Source organism: Culex pipiens, chromosome 3 (genome assembly GCF_016801865.2).
Source record: "Culex pipiens pallens isolate TS chromosome 3, TS_CPP_V2, whole genome shotgun sequence".
In the NCBI taxonomy this organism is placed as follows: Eukaryota; Metazoa; Arthropoda; class Insecta; order Diptera; family Culicidae; genus Culex; species Culex pipiens.
Window position 1 is genome coordinate 9744232 of NC_068939.1, and position 27171 is coordinate 9771402.

General features: G+C 34.1%; 1 protein-coding gene across 2 annotated transcripts in view; it reads right to left on the reverse strand.

Moving 5' to 3' along the window:
* LOC120426842 (uncharacterized) overlaps positions 1–27171 on the reverse strand; it is a 261336-nt gene that overhangs the window by 89776 nt on the left and 144389 nt on the right. The window lies entirely within an intron of this gene.

The following is a 27171-nucleotide window of genomic DNA, read 5'->3' on the forward strand; positions in this document are numbered from 1 at the left end:
AAATTTTATAAAATAAATTTCTAGTTGACATTAAACAAACTCAAGGTAGCACTTCAAATTCCTTAACTGATGGCAACATTACGTAAACACCATAAATGAAACAGCAAATGAGTTTATGTTACGATTACAGCTTCTCCGAGCTCCCCAAGCTCAGCTCATCATCGCATCACTTGCCAGGGCATCACAAGGTCTCGTATCGTCCGCCCTAAAGCCGTTCTAATTTCTTCTAATAGCCTGTAGTCGATATTTAATTACTTACTCGGCTCTTATCTAATGCCATTGTAAAACATTACTGCATCATGTTCGCAGCAGCAGCAGCATCATCCACCCTCTCTAGCAGGAAGAAGATCTCCGCCTCCGTTGGTCGGAAGCCGGCGACACAGATTTACCGAGCCCGATAAGCAGTTATTAGCAATTTGAAGACAAACAGCAATTTCATTTCCTCACAGAATTTCCCTCCCCGCGTGCCCCTCTGCGTTTAAGCCCAGGGATCGCAAACTTTTGCGGTGCCTTTTGCCGGGGAAGTTTGACTGTCGATGTAGGATCTAACCTCCTCCTCTCAGATTTCGCAGTACGGGGTTGGGGTTTGGACTGTGGAATGGGTGCACTGGATTATCACCACCCATGGGGAGGAGGTCAGGGGGTTGGGTACGGCACACCTCACGAGGCCTCCGACGATGAAAAGTTTACGCTTCCTAGCTTGTTCCGCTTGTAGTTGATAACAAATCTGGGACGGAAAGCTGTGCAGAGAGTGTTTCAAAACAATTCAAAACAACGGGGCTAAAACATTTGAAACTTTAGAATTCAAGTATTTGTTTCAAAATTTGGTAGCTAAGTTTCATAAAATAACATTTATTGTCTAATGTTTGTTTTAACTTCACAATACAATTTTTAAGACTGTTAATTTTGAAATCCAATACTTTTAAAATTTAACGTTATTTTTATTAGAATTTGTTTCATTGTTGTACTTAATTTATTAATTTTGAAACATGCTGTAAACTTTTCATTGCGTTTTAGTCCCTTTTCAGGGCATTAAACCCTTAAAAAAGTGGTGGAAAGTTCTCGAAATCATTGAAAAAAAGGTCGCGGTGTGCCCAAAGATGTTGGGCCATCAGTCGTGTGGTGTTCGTTGGATCGATCGAAGTGTGAATTGGCGCGCGCGAATCCGCGGGAAAGTGGTAGAAAGTTCTCGAAATCATTGAAAAAGGGGTCGCGGTTTGCCCAGAGATGTTGGGCCATCAGTCGTGTGGTGTTCGTTGGATCGATCGAAGTGTGAATTGGCGCGCGCGAACCCGCGAGAAGTAGATCGGAAATGAATTGAAATAGAGATTCGCATCGTTGAATTATATATTATATTTTCATTTCGTTTTGAAAGCCCATCCCATAGCATCGTTGCTCGGATGGCACGCCGGCAGTAAGAAGTTAAACATAAAAATTGTACATCACGGAATAATACGTTAATTCAAAATTCATTTCGTTTTGAAAGTCCTTCCCAAAGCATCGTTGCTCGGATGGCACGCCGGCGGTAAGAAGTAAAAAATACGCGATTGATAAGACCTTCTCATAGCGTCGTAGCTCGGAAGGCAACGATTGTTTCACTTTCTGGTCATATCATCTACCAAGATGAATCCTGACCTTTCCTTTCCTTCCCCTACTAACACAATTCCCCCACTTCCCGTGATGCTTGAAGGAGATGCTGTGGATTCAACGGTCTCATGTGGTGTCAACAGGTATAGAGCGACAAACTCTGTGTCTGATGAGTCTGCAACTTCAAATATCGGACTAACATTCCTACCTTTGTTGAACTGCATCTCCTTGGGGGGCGCCGGTATTGACTCAAAGCAGAGATCTTCAGGGGTTATACAGTGTGGATGATTAGCTCCCACTACTCATCTGTTGGTTCATTGTGTAACTTCAGCTGATCCGTCAATAACGGAGTAGCAGCTCATTGGCAGTCAACCATGCTCATGCTCATGCTCAGGGCATTAAACCCTTAAAGGGTTTTTTTAAAATAAGAATTCAAATTATTAATTTATCATATCAGAGTGGTTTCTTCGTCCATTTTATTTTTATTTTTAAGGAAATATACTTTTAAAGAATATTTAATATTATGTTTAAAACGGAAACTTTGACTTTTTAAAACGAATTTTTAATTAGCGTTTGTTGAATTAATATCAGGCCGTTACATATATTTTTTGAAGTTTACAACCCTCGACTCTGAACGTCGAGGGGGAAGGTGGCAAAAAATTGAAGTATAAAAATTTAAACTACGAGCCATGGTTTCAACATTTCAATGGAAATAGTTTTTTTAAATGCATTATACACCTGTCCAGTTGTTTTTCAATCATTAGTTTCTGAAATATTCAAGCATTAACGCAAATTTTATTTTCCGCAAAAAAAAATTGCGGTGCTGTACTTATAAATTTCATAAAAAATCAAAAAAAAATTAGATGAGCCCAAACATGCTAAATATGATTATCAATGTAGAATGCCTTTGAAATTTTTTAAAATTGATTTCACTTTTGAATATTGAAGTTTTTTTTTACCAATGTTGAAGGGAGAGGGAGACATAAACTTTGAAAAATATTTGCACGGCCTAAATAATAAAAAAAATACTGTAACTTTTTGGTAACGTTCTAATAAGTAATATTCCTAATTATTCACTAATAATTTGACTTTTTTTTACCTTTTTTTTCGATGAAACAAATATGTAATAAAAATTTTTTGCATATAAAATAAGCAGGTCAGTTAAAAATCTGTATTATGAAAAGGTTTCTGAAAAGTTTTCATATCAATACTAGGGCAAAATTTTAATTTATTTGAAAAAAATACATAGTAAATCTCAAAATATTTTTTTTGCAATTCCGTCGTGAAACTACTTACTTTTCCTGTCATTCTCGAACGACAAAACAGCCTACTTTTCTGTACCAAAAATAACAGAATCGAATAGTAACCCTTTTCAAAACAAATGCTGAAAAGTTCTACTTTTCAGCACTGAAATGGATGCTGAAAAGTTGAACTTTTCAGCATTTGTGTCGAAAAGTTATACTTTTCAAAAAAAAATTGAATTAAACGATTCATTGACTCAATGCATGGATATTTGTCCTATAATTCTGTTCAAAGGGTGTTTTCGGAATTGCAAAAAATGTTGTATGGAACTCGTTGCAAAACTTGAATTTTTCATCACTTGTCGTATTTATCCAACTCGGTGAACCTCGTTGGATAAATGTACAACTCGTGCTGAAAAAATCCTCTTTTCGCAACTTGTTGCATAAACTACTATTTTCTTCACTTTTTAAAATTATTATAATGCACGGAGTTTTTTTCCGGTTTTTGTTGAATATCTTAGGATTGAAATCGAATTTTGGGGATCTGTGGAAGTTAAAATGTTAAACACAATTGCACGATCACGAAGATATACTTCACTGTAAAAAAAGTTTTCGAAGAGTTGAAATAATTTCAAAACAAAACTATACTGAACATTATAGTTTGGAAAAATCAAACAATGAATATTTTCAAGGAATTTTAATTTCAATTGCCCTCGCTACTATTGATTTATTTTAAAAATGTAAAGAAAGAAAATTAAAATATCAGTTTTTTAAACTATTCCTTAAATTTTCAAATTCAAATTTGAATCATTTTTATCTTCTCAATTGGAATTGCAAATTTTATAAAATTTTCTGATCTTTTCAATTAAAATACCTTTGAAAATAAAAATTACCAAAACAAATCCTAAAATAAATATTTTTTTCCATAAAACATAGACATTTCATTGCAAATATAAGTCTGAACAACTGAAAACAATCTGAAATTCATTTTTAGCATGTTTGGGATCGTTTAAAAATATTTTGAATTTTTATGAAATTTCCATTTACAGCACAGTAAAAACTGTTTTTCTCAGAAAAAAAAACATTTGGACAGGTGTATAATGCATTTTCAAAAACTTTTTTCATCTAAATGTTAAAACCGAGGCCTGCAATTTAAATTTTTGATTTGTATTTTAAAAGAAGAACTATTATAATTTAAGAAAATTTAAGAGATGGAAGTTTGACTTGTTTTATGTGACTTTGCCAATGTTTAAAAAACTATATTTTTCCTGGAGTCATTTTTGGCTGTATTTTTCACTAACATTTTTTTATTTTTCTAATAAAAAGCATGCAGAATTTTTGTATCGCCGTAGATTACGCTTTTACGCATTTAATTTTGATTTTAAAGATAATGGTATCATTTTATAGTAAAACATGTAGAAAACAAGCAAACAAATACAAAAGTGGTTTTAAAAACCTGAAAAAAATGAAAATGCAAAAGGTAATAGAAGGAGGTGGTAAAATAGGCCAAATACTATTAAAAACAAGCATAAACTAAACAATATAAATGCAAATTCTAATATACTAATGAAACGAGAAAACATAAAACAAGAGAAATATAGATTTTCGTAGAGTAAAAGTTGCTAAAACTGACCTCCTGAACACAAGAAAAATAAAAATTCTCGAAATAGAAATTTGGACATAAGAGTGTAAAATTAGTGTTTTTGAATCCCTGTTTTCATAATCTTAGTTTTTTGTTTTAATTCGAGTTTTTATTGTATCATTTTTTTTTACAATTAGGGGAACTATACCCTTTCTCAGCCTATTTCTATTATCGGCCTATCAGCACTTTGATCGTGAATTACAGCTTTCATAAAGTGTTTTTGACTGTTCCAAAGTAATAAATAGGTCAAATAAAAGTGAGCAAGTAACTCTCCATTGATGAAACATCTGAAAATGGTGATTTAATAGCGGAAAACGGTAAAAGTGATGAGAATTGGTCGAACGGCTTAGAGTGATTCAAATGGGTATATTTCCCCTACATTTGTATGATTTTTTTTGTTTGTTTGATATTATGAAAAAAAATAAGGTTGTTTTTCGGCTCAGCAGTCAGTTCTGACTGAAATGTGTTATATACCAGTACAATTGTTCTGCAATCATTATTTTCATTAATACTATGTTTTGACGAAAAAAGTTTTTTGGGCGACTTTTTAAAAAATATTAGCAACAGCCTAGTTTATAATAGGCACTCGAGACCATTTTGCATATTGCATCATTATTCAAAAGTTTTGTGCAAAAATTGTTGAATAAAACACTTTAATTGTTTTCCAAACTTCCTTAAAAAAATATTGATGATTTACTTTTTTTTCTACTGATCCTCGTCGATATCAATAAATTTGTGAAGCAAGATGCAAAATTTTACCCACCGCCAACGTTTCTTCCGTGATTCCCAACCCCATCCAAAACCTTCCACCAAAACCCAAGCACCTCCGGACAAGATAGGAAAATTTAATTTGATCCGTAATTACACAGCTATTGCCAGCTTCTGATACGGTGTTGTTGTTCCACCCCCCGTCCCGCCTCATCGCCAGCACCACCTGCTCTTCATCCCACGAAACCACGTGGAAAACTTGCAAAATCTCCATCCGTTCTTGCGAGTTCGGGTTTGCTTCGAGCAGAGGTGGTGTGGGTAGTTCCTCGCAGCCGGCCATAACGGCAAAAGACAAACAAGAATTTAGTCCCCATCGTGTCCTGGTTCGTCGTCAGCGATTGTAGATCCCTTGGTTTCGGATCAGATATGCTTCGGGTTGCAACTTTTAGTAAGATGGGAAGGAGGGGAGATGTTTACCCTTTTAAAACGTGGCAGCTAGCAGCAGCTACTAACTAGGGAAGATCCAGAGCTTGGGAAAAGTTTCTCCCAAATGATCTCATCGTCGTTTCTCGTTATCAATTATCCTTAAGGTGTTTGTTGTGATCCTTCCGGGTGGGCAACCTCTTGCCTGTTTTTCGAAGCTCGTCGAATCAATATGCATCCCCACTTTCGTTTCCATGGTCCAGGTCTTCATCCCACCATCGATAACGATTATTTGCCAATATCATGCTTCCATAAATTGCGACACAATCTACTCGGTCAGATCTTTGTGTTCAGCTCTCTGCTCTGCTTTTCCGACACCGGGTTTCCCCAGCCAAGTTTACCCGGAGGCCACCTCGTTAGTCTCGTTACTAATTATACACGATACTTGCGTTACCACTCGGATTAAAACTTAATCTGGGTGGTCTTTATGGTCGCTTGGGGAGCTACACTGAAAATTTTGCACTCTAGCCTGCACCATGTTATTAAAATTCTTGGCTGGGCCAGAAGAAAAAGTTTTTTTTTTGTGTGTGGCCAAACCGATCTTTTCCGGATCTGGAATGTCTTTGTTGGCACTTTGTGGAATTTCGTGAATGCGAAGAAACTTTTGTGCAGTAAGCGGCCGAAAACAATGTCATTATACGACCAAGCGTTTAGTTGGCCTAATGGGATCGTGAAGAAAATATGGAAAAATGCTTTTAAGCTTGAAAGTAGCTTGCAAATAGGATGAAAATAGGCAATTTAAAAACAGTAATGGTTGGGGAGATTCACGGGATAGAGACGAGTGTATTTGGTCAGCAAACATATTTCCTAACAAGGAGGATACAAATGAAACTAATCCACATCCAAAGAATTTAAAACAAGATGATTTCAGCGTAATTTATTACACTGAGTTGTGTGTTTGTATCAAAATCATCACAATTGCTATTTTCGCAAGTTTTTTTTTTTTTGGCTTTTTGAAGAAACTATTGAGACAATCAGATCAGTTCAGGTCATGTTAACTTTGCATAACATTTCTACAGGACCTGATACAAAAAGTGGGACTCTAACTGTTTTTTATTCAGAGTTATGACAATTTCCGTGAAAAAGTCGAAGCAAAAAATGTTCGCGAGTAGTGGATCCTTTAAACGAATATTTTTTAGGTCAAATTTGGCTGTGTTTTTATTTAACATAGTTTAAGGCAAAATGTGTATGCAATTATTTTTTTAAATATCCTAGACATTGGCTCTACGCATTTTTTTAAATAAATTATATGATAATTGTATTGCTACATCAAAAAATGAGAAAACAAACATCAATAGAAATAGTGACTGTTTTAAAATATGTAAAAACTTAAATATAAAGATATCAAAACAAACATAAACAAAAACGAAAATGCAAATACAACAAAAATAAAAAATAGAATAAAAATTGGTCAATAGATGGTAGATGACACTTCTAAATTTGGACACTAAATTTCAAGTCTCGAGCATAATTTTCAAATAATAAAAAAGTATCTCAAAATTCTTAACATATTAGGCTAAGTGATTTTTCACGCTTAAAATATTCATTTTTCACGGGGACCACTAACCGAAAAATCAAAATTTCACGGAAATTTCACGGAACGTGGGAAATGCTAAAACCCGGGCAAACGGTAATAACAAAATTAATAATATTTCAATAACAAATCCTATTAAAATAACAAAAAATGTTATTATTTTATCCTGAAGTTCAACTTCAAGAAGAAAAAATAATAACAGTTTCTGATAAAATAACAAAATTTGGTATTGAAGTGATATTATATTGAAAATGTTTAATAACACGATAATAAGAGGAAATGTTATACATTTCAAAAACTCTCCTAATAACAAAATTTGTTATTCGTTCGGTATACTGACTTAGAAATAAAATTACCATAAATCGCACATATGGAAAAGTTTCTAAGTGTCCATAACACAATCTGTTATTATTTTTTCTTTTGTTAAATACATATGTTTAGATCTTTGAGATAATTTTGACCAATTTCGTCAGGGTCATTATTTTGGCCATGAAATGGGGTCCTTAAGCTAAAATTATTCTAAAAAGTTGAAATTTTGAAAGTTGATTTTTTTAATTATTTGATATACCCCCTAAAGGACTTTACTAAAATTGGCTAGAACTATGGGATAATTTTGACCAATTTCTTCGGGGTCATTATTTTGGCCATGAAATGGGGTCCTTAAGCTAAAATTATTCTAAAAAGTTGAAATTTTGAAAGTTGATTTTTTTAATTATTTGATATACCCCCTAAAGGACTTTACTAAAATTGCCTAGAACTATGGGATAATTTTGACCAATTTCTTCGGGGTCATTATTCTGGCCATGAAATGGGGTCCTTAAGCAAAAATTATTCTAAAAGGTTGAAATTTTGAAAGTTGAATTTTTTAATTATTTGATATGCCCCCTAAAGGACTTTACTAAAATTGGCTAGAACTATGGGATAATTTTGACCAATTTCTTCGGGGTCATTATTTTGGCCATAAAATGGGGTCCTTAAGCTAAAATTATTCTAAAAAGTTGAAATTTTGAAAGTTGACTTTTTTAATTATTTGATATACCCCCTAAGGGACTTTGTTTAAAATGGTTAGAACTATGGGATAATTTTGACCAATTTCGTAAGGGTCATTATTTTGGCCATGAAATGGGGTCCTTAAGCTAAAATTATTCAAAAAAGTTGAAATTTTGAAAGTTGATTTTTTTAATTATTTGATATACCCCCTAAGGGATTTTACTAAAATTGGCTAAAACTATGAAATAATTTTGACCAATTTTATCGGGGTCATTTATTTCCCCATGAAATGGGGTTTTAAGCTGAAATTAATCCGATAAAATTATCTTTAGAGAGTTCATTTTTTTTTTTTAATTTTGTTATATTCCCTAACGGAATTGATTTATTTGAAGTGTGAATAACAAAAACTGTTATTCTTTTCACAGAGCCAGGAAGTCGGTGCTGACGTTGAAGTTCGAGCTGGAGTGAGACCTCGGAGACTGCATCGGATTCAACAAATTTTCAGCAACTTTTACTTGGAGTCGGAATCTGTGAAGTCGGGTATTTTTGGAGAGCTGAAGTCGTCGTTGACGTCATATCCTGCATCCAGAGTCGGAGTTGTCTTCAAAGTATGAATTCAAAGTCGCTTGGAGGTACCCGACTCTGCAGCCCTGACTAGTACAGAGGAGTTATGGCAACTGCAGGTTTATTTGCAAATTACAAATAAACCAAAACAATAACTTTTTTTGTTATGGAGACATACCAGTTCAATAACATTTTTTGTTATTATGCTGCTCCACCTCTCCGCACAAAATAACAAATCTTGTTATTCCTTCATGATTCCTTCTGTGTTATTGATTTGTTATTGAAATAACAACATAATAACAGTTTAAGTTATTCTTCGAACAAATCTTTGTTATTGATTTTTGTTATTTTAACAACTAATCCGATCATCCCAATAACATATTTCGATCTTCTCACAATATCAAAAACTGACCTTCCCAAGTTATTTCCGTCTGCTCGGGAATAACCTAATAAAATAATTTGTCAAACAACCGGAAGGATTTTTGTATAATTAATTACATATCAAGCATAAAAGCTAAGTGATTTTTTAGCTGAACATTTCCAGTTTTTACGAAGATCATCTAATCAAATCATCAAATTGGTGGGAATTTGACGGGACTAAGAAAAAAACTTAACTATTCCAGAAAAGGGCTAATTTTTAAGATGAAAATATGTGAAAGCCCAAGTCATATAATCTTGATCAAACCAAGCATGGATATAAAGTTGTATTTTGAAACTCTACCATTAAAGTGAAATGATAGTCACATTGTTATTACACTATCACTAGTTAAAAAATGGTAAAAATGCTCCTTACCGAACTGTACATAAAAATTTCAAAATAATTGTAAACGAACCCAATCGTGCTAAAAGTGACAATAAATACAAAAAAAAAGCATTTGTATTAACTTCATTGCATTTCTATTTTCACTAAACATTTCAATGTACCGTAAACCGGGGTGACTTTGATAGGATTTCAATTTGTTTTTAGAATATTTTCCAACAGGTAAGGTTTTTCTTAAGATTAATATTTTTTAAACATGTACTGGGATAGCCCACACAAAGTCCAAGCATTATTTTCAAAAACAAGTTTTTTCAATAGTGTTTAGAAATGTAGATTACGTTAAAAGTTCATAGCTAAATTGCGGGGTGACTTTGATAGTCATAGTTTTTCTTGTTAAAATCATATTTTAGATGTTCAAACAATATTTGTTTGTTAAATGTACCATCATTAAAGTAGCTAATACAGTTTTAAGAAAAAAAAATCAATGTTTATATTTAGTTAACTAAGTGTATAACGAAAAACGAAGTTGACTTTATAGCTGTCGGCCACCATTGCTAGTACCAACCACTAGTGTCTTCCTTTTTATCCACAAGGACTTCGCCGCCCTGGGCTCCTAAGTGTATGAAAGTATGGCACGGAGCGACGGCGCCGAATACCCATATTTACACAAAAAAATTTAGAGCGCCCGCCGCGGGATTCGAACCGGCGACCTCTGGATTGTGAGTCCAGTGCGCGGTCCGATTGATCCACACGGGCGGGACGACTAAGTGTATAAGCTACATATAAATTTTAGGTAAAATTGTAAAAAAAGAATTTTGTCTGAAATTTGTGAAAACTAGTTTTGTTTATAAAATTATCGATTTATATTGCATTTTATACTGAATTCGAAGCACGAATCACAAGTTTTCTCATTTTACATGAAATTTGTTCAACTGAAATTGCCTATAAATTAAGAGAGTTTTTATAATTGTGTTTTAAAAACACACATTATTTATTTTTTACAAACTTTTTTAAAATTCTCCTAGTAGAATTGTCCAAAGAATCCGAAAATTCATTCCGTTTTCCGATAAAAAATCATGTTCATTGAGAAAATCATGACACTCTGAGAAGTTTAAAATAATGACTTTCATCAACATTTTCATAACTATAGTTAACTAACTTTTTAAACTTGTCAAAATTTTATGAAAAGTTCTTCTTGAGGTACTTGGAACACTACCACGGTCAGTATGTTTCTAAACCATTCCTTACGTATTTTACTAAACAATCGCATCGCAAACCTATCAAAGTCACCCCGGCTTTCAAAGTCTTAATTCAAGAATTCCAAAAGTAAACATCACCTTTTACAATTGAAAACTAATCTAATTTACACTTACAATCTTTGCGGATAAAATTTCTTATAATTAAATCATGAAAATTTTGAATTTGTATTTTTCATAAATTGATTTCCAAACATCCTTGAATTTTACGGGATTTCATGGAAATAATCCTACATATTATTAAAATTATGCTTCTGTCCAAATTGTATAATATCAATGAATTCATGAAATTGAAGCAAACAAAATCTTAATGAAATGTTACAATTTCAGTGGATAAACTTGAAAATATTTTTTTGTTTGTAGGGTGTGAAATAGGATGGTCCAAAAAATTACGTTTTTTGCCGACTATAGAAAAAACAAATTGAAAAAAAAAATATTTCCGAAACGTCTGAACCAATTTCAACTCGCCATGTTGCAATGGAAAGGTTTTAGGCTAGGCTTCTCAAAATACTATTCTTTCAAAAACATAACTGAATACACTTACAGATCAAATGAAAACTTTGTTTGCTGATTTCAAAGTCTCTGGCCTTTCATATCACCTTTCTTTTGCAACATGGCGAGCTTAAATTTGTTCAGCTGTTTCAGAGATGTGATTTTCTGAAAAACATGTTTTTTTTTTTTTTTTTTTGGAGAGGTCGATAAAAAACGCATTAATTTCTGGATAGAAATCACCAAACAAAACCTTTTTTGGTCTTATCATTTTAGCCAAGGAACTTCCATGATAAATTTGAGCCAAATCAGAGTTCTTTTGATCTGGAACCTGCTGGTTTGACGTGGAATTAGAGATTTTGTAATAGGATCAAATATTGGAATTGTCAAATTTAGGATTATTTCTCCAACAAATGATACTTTTCATAGTTTCTAGTGAATTTCAAGTACGATGTGATAAATTTAAAATTCATGTTCAAAACTCATAAAACCATCACCAGACTTCAAGTTTGCATTTTATAATTTTTATCATAGCGAAAAAAAAAACAATACTTATCGACATTGTTTGCCTGTTTGAACACCTCTTATTCACATCTTCCATCATATTTTCCCTAACTCGACCTCAAAAAGAGTAAGCTTGGCTTAATCCCGTCACACAAAGTGCAACAGTGAATATCAAACCAACACCCCCACAACCACTTCCATCACCGCGCGCCAACAACAATTGAGGTTATGCATTTTCTACAAACACAAACAAAGACACACACACACGCAAGGACCCAGTACACAAACAGGAAGAAACCAAATTAACGAAAATGAATGTTCCCTCGGGATGACTGGATAGAAAGAGCGCGCGTTCAAAAGGCCAGAGTGTGTGTGTGTGTGCAGGAGGCTAAGTCGAGGAAAAGCGGCAACTTTCCTTCATTATGGCAGCGCAAACAAACTATGCTTTGTATGGTGGGAAAACTGTTGGTGTAGCGAGGGGTTCAGTGGAATGAATCACTCTTTTTGCAATTGGTTAATCAGAAGAAAAATCAGAATAAAAATTGAAAAGTATCTTTTTTTCAAAATGTTGATTTGAGTTTTCCATAACATTTTTTTTTAAAGCAAGTTGTTTAAAGGAATGTGTTGCTTTAAATTACGGTGTATTGTTAAATGAGATGAGTTTTCCTGGGAAAAAAGAGCAATTGCATACACCCTCCCTCCCACCACCCCTCCAAACAACCCAGCATCAAGCTATTAAAAAGCGCGCCAGTTGCTCGAAATGTTCATCCGGCTGGCCACCAACGATATGAGGAAAATCCTGGAAAGAGCACCGAAAAAAAAACATCACTTGGACAGGAAAGCCACGCCGAGCCAACCAGAGAGCAATAAGGCCAACATAAAATTCCCATAAATCAGCTTTTAATTAAGTTAGTTAGTAGCGTTTCAAATATTTACAGCAGGGTGCTTAAGGGGAGAGGATGGGGGGAGAATCAGGGCAGTTACTGTGGAAATTGGGTGGAGCATGTTTTCGTGCAACTCTGGGCTTCAAGGGATTTAATTTTTTTTTCGTTCCATCTCCGAGAAAATAAACACCCTCTAGCCGGAAACTATGCAGAGTTTGGCGAGAATTTCCTCTTTGCATGGAGCTGGCAACTTACAATGGACTTTGATGGAGAGTGTGCTTTTACGGAAGGTTTTTGCCTCTAAGGTTGCTGGGAAGGTGGTTTTCAAGAAGAACAGCTGAATTTCATGTGAGGACAATCTTCTACAGAGCTTTGATTTGGAACTTTTGTGACAAAACATTGCATTTGTACGAGTTTCAATAACTCCGGAATTTTTGATAGAATTAAGGTAGGGTCAAATTTCAAATTAAATTTATTTAAGACATTCCTAAAATTTATTAGGGATAATATTGTATTGTAAAAATCTGCTAATTTTAATCAAACAATTTTTTCACATAAGAAACTTTTATTTAAAAATAAGTTTTAAGATAAAACAAATGCGCCCATTTATAAAGAAATCTTATTGAAAAAATTAATCACTGGTAATATTTTTTCGAAAAAGACGTTGTAGAAAAATGCGTGATAGTGTAATGCCGCATATTTGATAATAAACTATGCAATTATAAATAATTCTAAATAAAACTATGTAGAAAAAAGGTTCAAAATGTGAAAAAAACGTTACATAATCCACCTTTAGGTGGGGTGGTTGGTGCCTTCCTCTCATTTATAGAGTGATTCCAACCCCCCTAAAGTGTCCACATGGTTTATGAATCGCCCGTGATCGCAGTACCAAAAAGGTCCTAATAAAAATAAGTGATGAGTAAAAAAAAAACAAGCTGCCTACAGACTTTTTGTCAAGATTGTACATACACCACCGTGGGGAAATAGATTGAAGTTCTGTAAATTCAGAGCATTTTTTAAACTGCTTGTTATTTTAGATAGACAATTCTTAATCCACAAGAAAGTTAAAAAAAAGTTTAATATATCAGTAAGGGAAGGAAGGCAAAACTCTTCAATCCTAGTAATTATCTCATCATATCAAAACTAGAAAGTGTAAAATGAAAGTCTTCCTCTATTTTCGATTAAAAATCGTAATATAACCTTTTAAAAGCCAGCAAACGTCGAAAATATACGTTATTTGTCAAAACATTTTGAACAAAAAAAAAAATGTCAAATGGACGTTGTTCATGTGAAAATATTTTCTAATGTTTATACGTTGATTTAATGAATATAAAACAAAAATAAAACAATTTGTTAGTCTATGGAAAGTTTGTAAAATAATTGAAAAATGAGTAACTTCAAAGAGATGATAAGTTGGTTGCTCAAAATGATTTCCCAAATATAACCAACAAAGGAAAATAGATACAATAGATCTCGTTAGTCAAATTTTTATGAAGTTGATGGGTTTGGTTTGTTTTATTTGTTTCTCAAATAAATTTTACTAACACATTTTTTGTACAAAAACACTTATATGTATAGTAAAGATAAGCATCATATATTCTACTGTGATGCACAATTAGATAAAAATTTAAAACATACCATACATTTTTCACCAAACAAAAAATAAAATTGACTGAAAATTAAAAAAAAATGCAAAACGCGAAATCGTCTGATTTTAGAGTATTTTAATATATGTTGATGTTTTTTCAGTTTTGCTGTTTTGTTTGTGGGGGACCCTGCCCAATGATCAAAGAAGTACTTAACTTCATTTGTAAGCCTCCTTAATTTTTGGCAGCTATCTTTATTAAACTTGAACATTGGGTACAGTTTTAGCGAAAATTAAAAAAAAAATATTTAATTTAGTTTGAGTGTCTGTATTTTAAAAACGACAAACATAACCTTCAATGTTTAAAAAAAATCATAAGGATTTTTTTCAGTTTTTTGAACTAAGTATTTACAGAAATTGGCACTCACGGGCACAATTTGAAAAATAAATAAAAACTTAGGTACCTTAGGTTATAAATCAAAAAAACTTAGGTACCGTAAACTGCGGTCAATCGGGACACATAGGCGAATTGGGATAGCAGTTTTAACCATGTTGGAGCACAATATTTTGATTTTTCTGGTTGGTTTCGGTTAGAACAGACTCAGACCATCAAAATGTGTACATCGATTTCCAAATTTAAAAGCTTTAAGAGGCAGTGTTTGTAAATATTGCTCGGTTTGTTCTAGAGGTCGTATCGATGTGCTCCGATTTGGATGAAACTTTCAGCGTTTGTTTGTCTATACATGAGATGAACTCATGCCAAATATGAGCCCTCTACGACAAAGGGAAGTGGGGTAAAACGGGCTTTGAAGTTTGAGGTCCAAAAAAACTAAAAAATCTTAAAATTGCTCGCATTTCCGTAAAACTTCATCCATTCCAACTCTCTTAGATGCATTCGAAAGGTCTTTTGAAGCACTTCAAAATGTGCTATAGACATCCAGGATTGGTTTGACTTTTCTCATAGCTTTTGCAAATTACTGTCAAAAATTGATTTTTTTGAAACCATTATATCATTTTGCAACAGCCTCCAACACCCAGACTCCCATAGGTCAAAAGATAGGTAATTTCATGGACTATAAGGCTACGGTTTTAACTTTTTGGCCAATCGCAGTTTTTCTCATAGTTTTTCGATTTTTCTAGAACAAACATTTTACAACGTTAGTTTTTGCCCTGTAGGCAGCCATAGTGGCACTTTTTGGTCTCAATTTTGTCATATTCGGAATCCTCGGACAATTTCACGTAAGTTAGAAGTATTGGAGTTGTAAATTTGTTGTAATTTGCAAAAGCTATGAGAAAAAGTCGAACCAATCCTGGATGTCTATGGCACATTTTGAAGTGCTTCAAAAGAACATTCGAATACATCTAAGAGAGTTGGAATGGATGAAGTTTTACGGAAATGCGAGCAATTTTAAGTTTTTTTAGTTTTTTTGGACCTCAAACTTCAAAGCCCGTTTTACCCCACTTCCCTTTGTCGTAGAGGGCTCATATTTGGCATGAGTTCATCTCATGTATAGACAAACAAACGCTGAAAGTTTCATCCAAATCGGAGCACCTCGATACGACCTGTTACACATTGGTGAAAAACTCGCTCTTAAGTGCTGTAAACACTGCAGTCCCTATTCAGACTGTAGTCCCGATTTGCCCCAGATTACGGTACCTTAGGTATATTAATCAAAATTTATTTTAAAATGGCTTAAATTTTAAAACGGTGTACTTTCGAATAGCAAATTCTTCAAAAATTCAACAAAAAATGATAAAAAAAAACAGTTGGTTTGCCTGAAATCCGATTTTTAACAAAAAAAAATACTATTCCTTTAAAAAGTCATAACCCCACGTTAATTTTTTGCGAAACGCTAAAGAAATACCATTTTGACCCCTGAAACACAAACAAAAATAAAAAAATTATTGATGCGGACTTTGGACATTATTTTTTAGTGATAAAATTAAATCAAAGAAGTGAGTAAAGTGTGGGTAGTAACATTTTTTAGCGAAGACACCAAATCGATCAGAAAATTTCTTCCTAAGGCATTCGAATATTGAACTACCATTTTAGTATGGATTGCGGCAAAAAAAATTGTATGGAACTTGTAAGGGCAATCCAATGAAATGATGCAAAATGCTTCTTTGATCAAAAAGTTAAAGTTTTAGCAAAATCAAGATAAAAAATGAAATTCATTTTCGGTTTTCGTGGAGAAAGGCTCAAAAATAAACCAAACAACTAATAATGGTGAAAATTAAATATTGAAAAATGGAAAATCAGAACATAACAAATCCAGAAGAAAAGACTAATATTCAACATTCCCTAAATATTTCTGGTTGAAACTAAGAACTTTGAAGAATTCACTATTTCCTACAAAAGAAGCTTTGACCACAAATGATTGACTGAAGACTGACATAAAAGTATAATTTTCAAGCTATTTCTTGCGTCAAACTCCCTCAACGCGTGCTCTACATTTTCCAGCATTTCTGTGACGATGGCTGATGAGAAAGACGGAAATGACAGAAGCGCCGTCAGTAATCTACTGGAAATACACCTTTTTCATTATCTCCCCGCTCTCTGCTACTTTTCATCGTCCAGAAGCTTAGCCGGTTCGTGTTGCTGAATGGAGGTGTCTCCCCATTGAGGAGGACTCTGACGCGCACGCGGTGGTCCTAGTCCTGGTGGGTTGTCCGGTTTATCCGTGTCATTGCTCAAAGAGAGAGAGGAGGAGCTTTACACAACGGATGGTGTCTCTTCTCCCGGTCAGTAATGTTGGGGTTTCTGTGTCAACGCTGTAGCCCAGGAAACTGAGATGTGAAAATCTTTCCACTGTTTGATCTTCATGACTCAGTTTTTGTTACTTAATCTTAACATAGGAATAAACCCAAAACATATTTTATCTTAAAACTTAAATATTTTCCCAACACTGCGAGGAAAAACAAACTGTGAATACCACCAAGAACGCAGATGTCAATTTGGTTCTGATCCCTGTTGAGGTGTAAGACACCAACAAAGAAAAGGACTCTTTAGTCCGGATATCCTGAAAATGAATGCTTGCGCACGGGTGGAATAGCACCTGAAATGAATCCCTTCCTGCTTCCATCCATTATTTTTTTTTTTTGCCAACTATTGTCTTCCGGAGTCCCTAGGAAAACACACCACAGCAGCGTCCGTAATTGAGTCTGGTTCCGTAATTAGAAAACGTCTCCAGCAGAGCCAGCATTTTGACACCTTGCAGATGGGATACTACTGCAGTGGAAAGGCTGTAAATTAGATTTCTACGTGCCGAGGCACCCAAAACTCCACCTCGGCCGGGCCTTCATTACCATAATTTCGATTCGGCTGTCCAGCAACCCGCCGGAACCGCTCACACGTCCGGAATTACTGCAAACCACGACGGTGGTGGTCAGCCTCGGTGCACATTTCGCGAGGAAATAAAATTTCTCCAGTTTTTGTGGTTTCGTAATGCATATCTGCGCATAGTTTTTTTTTTTTTTTTGTGCTAGAGCACCAGGAACAAGAAACAACCACTTGGGATATCACCTGGAAAAGGGTTGGTGGATGGCCACAAAAAACAGGTAAGCTAGCCAGAACGAGGCAAAATTTGCGCGCCAAAATTGCAAACCGGGGCGAAGCAGTCATTTTAACCATAGAAGTAGTTTCGGAGTTTGGTGGGGGGATGTAGACAGGGATTCCAAAATCCAATAAAAAATTGAGCAAATTTGTAAGGTATTCAAAAATGGAGATACTTACAATCTAAACAACGATCTCTAAAATGTTTAAAACAAGTTTATTGAACTAATAATACACGATTTTTTTTACAATCAGCGTTTATTTAGCTGATGATAGATTTTTGATCATTTATGCCGATGCAAATATTTATCAAAGTTTTTGTTCCTCGGCTCTGGCCGGGGTCGAGGGGGGGGCAAAAAAATACAAAAATATAAATATTGAAATAGCAAGCCATAGTTTCAACATTTGCATGGAAAAGTGTTTTAAAATGCATTTTACACTAGTTCAGCTATTTTGCAATCATTTGTTTTCAAAAAATATAAAATTTGACGAAAACAAAAATTTGAGCGAAAAAAATACTTTTTGCGATAATAAACAGAGAAAAATTTCAAGAATTCAAAAGATGTTTAAATCAACCAAAACATGCTAAAAATGATTTTTAATGCAGGGGAATGCATTTTAAAAATTAATTTCAACTGATTGCACTTAAATTTTCATTGAAATATTGAAGTTTTTAAAAAAATATTTGTTTGCCCCCCGATTTTTAGGGCCAACAATGAAGAGAAGGGGGGGGGGGGAGACAAAAACTTAAAAATAAAATTTGTACCAGCCTTAATAGAATATTTCTATGGAAAAGACAACGGAATCGATTGAATCTTGTGCAAATTGTTATTTTTTTCTAATATGTTTTGAAATGCTCAATATAATGTATTAAAAAAATACATCTATAAAAAAAATTTAACACAAAAATCAAACTATATATTCAGAAAGGACACAAAAATACGATAAAATCTATTTTCAATTTGCAATACATTTTCATCAATATGAAATCCTAACTTGGCCATTTACTATTGGCAAAATAAAAAAAAAATCTAAACTTTGAAGTCTTTTTCTGATCAGTGGTCCCAAAATTCAAAATTAAAAAAAAGATGAAAAGTGTCCCTTTAATAAAAAATGCATTATTAGCCGTTTCACAATGTATTTGTAGTGAACAATCAATTGTGAATATTTTATTTCAACGCGAATTAAAAAAATGCAAAATAAATAATAAGAAGGTTGATTTTAAATTTAATTACATTTTTCATGAATTTGAAAACTTTTGTTCTCTTTTCGATGAAAAAAAAAATTTTTTTTACTGAGCCTAACATTTTCAAAGTTCTAAAAACACATATTTTGGACATTTTCAATCCTAGTCCCAATATAAAAATTTTAATATTTAGTTGAACCGATATTTTCCAAGATATTTTTAGTTTAAAATAAGGCCAAATTCAGTGGTTTTAAGGATAGCAAAAATCCCATAATTTTAATATTGATTCAATGTGTATAAAGGATTTACAACCGATTTTACAAGTTTGTTCAAAATTGCGAAAACTTAAAAAAATATTTTTTTTTCATAAAATTATTTTTATTAGGTCCTTTTTGGTACTGGGACCTGGTTAGGACCGAGTCGGCTTTTGTAATTACATTGTTCTTAATGCTAAGCGTAATTACAGAGGATCTCGTGACTTAAAAAAATATGTATTTGGAAACTTTGCTTTTATCAATAATAAGGCCTTTGCAAATTTCAATTTTTAGTTTTTGCGTTCACATTTACGGTCTTAAATTTATATTTTATAAATATATATTTTATAAATTTTAGACCGTAAATGTGAACGCAAAAACTAAAAATTGAAATTTGCAAAGGCCTTATTATTGCTAAAAGCAAAGTTTCCAAATACATATTTTTTTAAGTTTTCGCAATTTTTTGAATGTTAGGGGAACCAAAAAAGTAATCTTTTGTGCTTGAGTTTAGGATGGTGCAGAACCTGGAAACGATTTTCGAAAAAAAAATAGTAAAAAATACCAAATTTGAATCTTATTTTAAGATGCACAATCTTATTTGCAATCAAAAATAAGCTTTTTTTTTGATAAACTACGCCGTCTTAAAGCTTTTATCATTCATTGGCATACAAATTTAAAAAATGCATTTTTTGCTACTTAAAAATATTTCTTGAACTACTGAAAAAAAAAAAATCGAAGCGCTGAAAAAAATCCTATAATTGACTGAACTGCTGGTTGCTGTGATTTAGCACCTAATAATGAAAAAAATACAGTTACATTTTTTCAACTGACGGTATCTCAAAAATTATTGGTTAAAATGTGAAAGTTTTAGTTCTATTCGATTATATGTTTTGTAATCAAGCATAACATTAGCACCGTGCTAAAATAGTAGTTTATGCAACATGTTTCAAAAAGAAGATTTTTTCAGCACGAGTTGTACATTTATCCAACAAGGTTCACCGAGTTGGATAAATACGACGAGTGCTGAAAAAATCAAGTTTTGCAACGAGTTCCATACAACATTTTTTGCAATTCCGAAAAACACCTTTGGAATGGAATTGTATGACAAAAATCCATGTGTTTAGTCGATCCACCGTTTAAATAAAAACAATGTTGAAAAGTATTACTTTTCAAAACAAGTGCTGAAAAGTTTAACTTTTCAGCATCCATTTCAGTGCTGAAAAGTAGAACTTTTCGGCATTTGTTTTGAAAAATGTCTCTATTCGATTCTGTTATTTTCGGAACAGAAAAGTAGGCTGTTTCGTCGTCCGAGAATGACAGAAAAAGTAAGTAGTTTCACGACGGAATTGCAAAAACACTTATTTAGGACGTTTTGATTGCCAGGATATTTAAAATTTCAACATTATTTCACATTGATATCTTCAGTTTTAAATGTAGGCTAATCCAGAATAAAAAAAAAACAAAAATTCGAAAATTTTTATATGGTCAAAAAATATTTGGGACATGGAAATTTCAAGTTCAGAGATTAAGATTTCTGTTTTTTCATTATATTTTTCTTTTTTTGTTATCACATTAGTAGCATTTTTAACACAAATATTGCAATTTTGTTATACAACAAAGCATAATATTTCGGAGCTAACTGCTTTTGACATTCTCCCACACTGAAAAACGTTATGCAACATTATTACAGCTTAAATAATTTTTCACATCTTGAAATTTTCATAAAAGATATTTAAGTAAGTAATTTTATGATCTTTTTTTTATCAATTAGTTTTCATTGCTATTATGTTAGAAAAGGTTGAGGTTTGAGTATTTTCTAATCGATTTAATAATTATCATTAATAATGAATTCCCATTTTGACAGCTTATCAATTTTATAATTATTCAAAATGTTTCAAATAGAATAAACAAATTTCATTTTCATCCCTGCCGGCACCGCACATCTCGATGCTCTGCTTTATTCCCCAACAGCATTCGCGAGATTGTTTTCCCCGTGCGACCAGAAAACAACTTGTACGTGAAAATATGCGAGTATTTTCCACCCGACATTCCCAACTCTTGACCAACGAAACCTCCAAGCCAGCGTCCGGCACATTTGCAGTGGCCACACCAACGGCCCGAGGCCACCACCGGCCACAGACTGCAGCAGCAGCAGCAAACTCGCGCTTCACCGGCCAACAATGATGAACTATTGCTCGCTCGCGTGTGTGGTCTCTCTCTTTGGGGGGGAAAAAACATGAATTCCTTCCCTTGCCCTCGGAGGCAGTCCTAGAAGTTGCATGCAGTCAAATTCGAGGCACGTCCCAGACAACGACTCGGGATGACCCCTCCTGGAAGAACTGCATCAACAACACGGCCGAGAGGAGAGGATGAGGCTGGGAACCACGGGATCGGTTTCACAGTTTCACGATTCCTGGCCCAATCATTCATTTATGTATTCATATCCGGACGCGAGAAATATGCTGAATATGGCCAAAAATACAAGGTCTGCCAGGGCTCAGTGGCCCAGGGATACTGCACCAAAGCTGGAATGATGCAGTGTGGCCAGATTTAATCTTGTTGTGCCCCGGTCAGTTCGTATGATTTGCGAACCTGGTTGGTTGGTTAGTTACCTGCTGGTCATTTCCGGAGTCATTGGGTTTGGGCTCCGCGAAGCCTCGGTGGAAATTGCAGAACGTAAATAAGCGCGGTTTTGTGATACACCGAGATGCGCGGAATCAATTTTGCGGCCAATTTAATGGAGAGAAATTTCTATTGATGCAACGAACTCGTGGAAATGTGATATAAATGTTGGGTTTGTTTGAAGCATACAAGCTATCACTACATATTGCACTAATTAGATAGAGCCTCAATATCAACAATGTAAGCCTGTTCGAGCGAAAGTGTTCTTGATTGATCAAATCACTCGTCATAAACATGAACAAAAAATCATAAACCCAAGAATGTGTTGCACGAATTTGTGCATTTTACTCATGAAAACATGGAAATTTTCATGAAATCATAAAAAGCATGATTCACGAATTCACTAATAAAATTTTACGACTTAAACTTCCTGCATGCATAAAAATTCGTAAAATCATGTATATTTTTCATTGAATTCGTGAAGTTTAGGCACGAATTCATGAAAATCATTCATGAGTTCATGAACAATTATATTCATGATTTCATGAATGAATTTTTTTTAATGATGAATAAAATTCAAGATTTAAAAAAATCATAAATTCATGAATTTTTAATCACGATTTCAAGAATAAAATTCATAAAATCATGGAAAGTATCAAGAAATCATGAATCCAATTATTAACTAACTCATGATTTCTCGCACACATTTTATTCCGTGCAAGAATTTTTGTAATTGATTCTGCACACTGAGAATTTTGCCTCGAGTCGATCTGGCCCTGAAAATTGATGAATTGAGCCCAGGCTCGAGCTAAAATTCTCAGTGGGTGGGCTTTTCAGGAAAAAAAACACGGACAAAATATATTATGTATCCCGATATTTTAATTTCAAAACACTTAAATATTAATTTTTCGACTTTGTTAAGAAATCATAAACAGCATCTTTTGATATTTTTTGAGTTATTTAAAAAAAAAAATTGCAGCAGAGCTTTTCCATCGTCAAATATAAAAAAAAAATTAACGTGAAAATGTCTAAAAGTTCAAACCGATAAAATCTATCAAAGAAAACTCATAGAAACTGCGAAGTTTTCGATTGCCATTTTGATTATTTAGGTATCTACATTATTCATTAAAAATTGGAAAAAAAATATCCGTACATTTTTTCACTTTCCATATGAATGAAAGATGGGTTGGCGATTGTCCACGCTCCATACAAAAAAGATTTTATTTGTATGGAAATTGTCCACAATGAGGGGAGGGGGGGGGGGGGCTGACATTCCCAAAAAAAAAGTGTCCACTTGGTTTGTAGATGGTCCCCATTTTTCATTTTAAACTTTCCTTTAATCAATCGCAAAATTCGCCTTATTTGATCTTCATAAACACATCAAAAATTTATTTAAAAAAATATATATTGTCTAGCATTTCACCATAAGTAATAAAAATAACAATACAAAAACCGTGTACTACACAGTAAAAAAATATGGTATTATTCCATCTGGGAATGCTGTCAAAATTAATATTTTTTACATATTATTTTAGGTAAAAGTACGAAAAAAGAGATAAGTTGAATACCTACCAAATTTTCATCTTGAAAAAAAAATTGTTGCTGTGTATTTTCCTTAAACATCCAAATAATAATCTACAACTTTGCGGAATACACCGAATCGGTCAGAATTTTTTTTTCTCGGGATACATCTTTACATTTTTTCAAGCTCATTTTGTATGATCAGCCCGCAAAGTTATGAGGAGACTTTTATGGAAAAAAGTATGATGATTTTTTTTTTTTTTTTGACATGCACAAAAAACAGTTCAGTTTTGGTAGATTGGAAAATGGAAAGAGATTGGATAGGATTTTTATGTTATTTTACCTAAATTTATGTGTAAAAGCAGAATTGCAAAGAGAAGTATGAAAGTTCCACCCAATTTTGATGTAAAATTTTCCATTTTTTATAGAATCAAGAAATGATAAATATTTCACCATTTTCTATCGAATTTTACTTGTTTAGTAGGTTCCAATTGGATGGAGATTGGATAGGATTTTTATGTTATTTTACCTTAATTTATGTGTAAAAGCGGGATTCCAAAGAAAATGATGAAAGTTCCACCCAATTCTGATGTAACATTTTTAATTTTTCATAGAGAATTTGTTCAGTATCAAGAAATGATGAATATTTCACCATTTTCTATAGAATTTTACTTTTTTGTACATACTTTTTGGTAAAATTACTTAAAAATTTGAAAAGTTCAATAGTAAAAAAACTCATTTGTAAGTCGTTTTGGTGTTTTTTTTTTTTAGATCGGAAATTGAATGAGGATTCATTGATGAGAATTTCATTACATTTTTCTCTTACATTCATAACGAAAAAAATTGGTAATATTACATCAGGGAAGGGGTACATCTTTTAAGCCAGAAAAAAAATTGAGGTAAATTGAGGTAAAATTACATCATAAAAGAGGTAATATTCAACCTTCTAAAATTACACCTTCCAAATTTACACAATTTTTTGCTGTGTTTTTGTTAAAGTTGTTATATGTTCCGCCCGTGTGGATCAATCGGACCGCGCACTGGACTCACAATCCAGAGGTCGCCGGTTCGAATCCCGCGGCGGGCGCTCTAAAATTCTTTGTGTAAATATGGGTATTCGGCGCCGTCGCTCCGTGCCATACTTTCATACACTTAGGAGCCCAGGGCGGCGAAGTCCTTGCAGATAAAAAGGAAGACACTAGTGGTTGGTACTAGCAATGGTGGCCGACAGCTATAAAGTCATCTTCGTTTTTTTTTTGTTATATGTTCCAAAATGTTTAAATGAAAATGCTGCACTGGCGACGTGATCGGTCACGTTTGCTTCGCGTCCGCAGTTTCGTTAAAATATCGGTGTTTTTCGTGGCCTTTTGAAATTGGTTCCAGGGGGAAATGTGACTTAAGTGATAATATTACGTGGAAGTATGCAGTTTAAGTGAAATTTTGTCAGAATTCGTTGATTTTAGTGTTTTTTGATAAGCTGGCTCGCTTCCGGAATGGGGTTCTGCCCTTTGATTGGAGCGCTTGACAGTTCAGCAAAGGGAGAATGTTTGTGTGTATTGGTGATAGCGGGGAGTCACAGACAAGTGGCAGGAGATTTAATTATTTTAGAAATAATGAAAAGGAGAAGATTATTTTGGGTGGAGTGTGTGAGCGTTCGCCGCGTTCGGTTCGGTGTCCCCCGCGTCCGTTTTGTTTTGTATGTTTTGAAGGGATTTTTCGGTGTTTTGATGAGTGTTTTAGATTGGTCGGTTCTGTTTCTCACGGGGAGCCGGGAGAACAATCGATTCAGGGTGGCCTCCGCCGTAAAAATCCGGATTTTTCGGTTCCGTTGGTGCTGTTTGATCGGCGTCGCGCAATAGTGTTGACAGGCAAAAGAGCCGCAGTTTTCAGTGTGTGTGAACGCGGTTGGTCGATGATTTTCGGCACAAGCAAAGCCGGTTGGCTTAGTGTGTGAGCGTGGAGAGCAGGAGAGCGAGAGAGTGAGCGACGACTTTTCGCTTCTGTGTGTTGTACCTCAGATCACGGCTTTGGTCGCGGATGACCTGTACGTGTGCGTGCCCGTGTGGCCACGCGGCCGGAGTTTGCGTGAAGGTTTGGAGGGAGAGAGAGAGGTGCATTGCTGCTGCTGTGTGCTTCGTCGTCATCATCATCGTCATCACCACAAACAGCGCGGTGTGTTGGTGCTGCTTGCTGTTGGAGTGCGCGGTGAGTTCGCTCCATGTTGAGCACACAGTAGAAAGAGAGAAGATTATGGGAGTGTTCTTATATTACGTAACGCATTTGGGAACAGTGGGGGGTCGGAGGCAGTGTTACGCTCCATACAACTATTATTTTTTGCGTTACGTAATAAAAGAACGCTCTATATGCTGCTGAGTTTTTTTTTTCGGTGTTGGTGTGTTTTTATGCAGGGATGCCAGAACGGAGCATTTATCTTTATTAAAACTGTGAATGTTTATATCGTGTTTAGTTTTTTTTTTTTTCTTGAACATTTATTTATTTGAAACAACGCACTATTTAATTTAACACAATCACGATAATTTCGATTCGCAATAGGAACAAAACATTAACTTAGCGTTTTATTTTTATTTTTTGCTGATTGGTTATTCTTGACGCAACATAGTTTGTTTGTTTATTTTATTAATTCAGTTTGATATCAAATGAAGCTAAAAACTTAGTTAGGACTTTCCATTGTTATTGTATTTATTTAAAAATATCAAATATGCTGATTAATCACATTACACAAAAAGATGAAAAATTAACTAATTATGCTTTTCAAATCGGTCGTTTTAAATTAACTTCTAACTACTACATTTAAATAAAACAAATAAATAATTAATGTTCTCCCCGCATCGCTGTAAGAGTTTAAAATCAAGATTCCAATTATGCGTTAAATCATGTATAATCTCGAATTTCGCTTAAACACTCAATAGTTTAAAGGAAAATATAAACTTCTCTTTACTCTTACAGTCGGTAGCTTGAGTTTAACAGCAAACACGTTAAAACTGTGTTTAATCAGCATTGCTTTTACATGAGAGAAAGGTTAGTTCAGTAATATTACAGTCAATTTAATCATGCACGGCTTCGTCGCGTTGTATCGGCCGTGGCTTTAAATATAAAAAATATAAATCATGCATCTTTTACACTATACAGTCACAAGTATATGTTTAATAATTAAAAAACTAACTCTACTTGATTCGCCCGCAATACCTTTCGGGGTATATCCTAGGGTTCTACCTCTCCTACTAACATTGAGTCCAAAACCTCCCTACAAACATCTATACCACTAAGGTGACGTAGGGGTCCCTGCGCACTTTAGATAGGTGTTTACTAACATTCCGTCATTTCCCCGAGGATAGCTTGGACCCGGCGTGGACCCCCTTATGCCCTGGGCTGTATTACACACTCATCAAATGATGAAAACATGGTATCTCCCGTGTTGGATTATTGTTCCGGATGAGGGTCTAACACAACCAGACCAAACAGTGGGATAAGCGTTGTGGAGCCTTCCGGTGGTGGGGCGTCCTCCAAATGCTAATGCTAATGCTAATATGTTCCAAAATGTTTAATCTGACAAAAAAAATCATTGAAATATCGTTACAATTAGAAAATTTAAAATAATGTTCAAGCAATCCTATTTTTGATACATGATGCAATGCAATACATTTCGTAAACGTTTTTATTTCCAAGTTTTTAGGAATTCCTAAACTTCTCTAAAAAGGTCACCAGCACCACCTGGTTTCTGTAACTTTTACATCCCCACGTTTAGAAACGCACAAAAGAATCCCTCCCAACAGATTTGGAAGTGCTG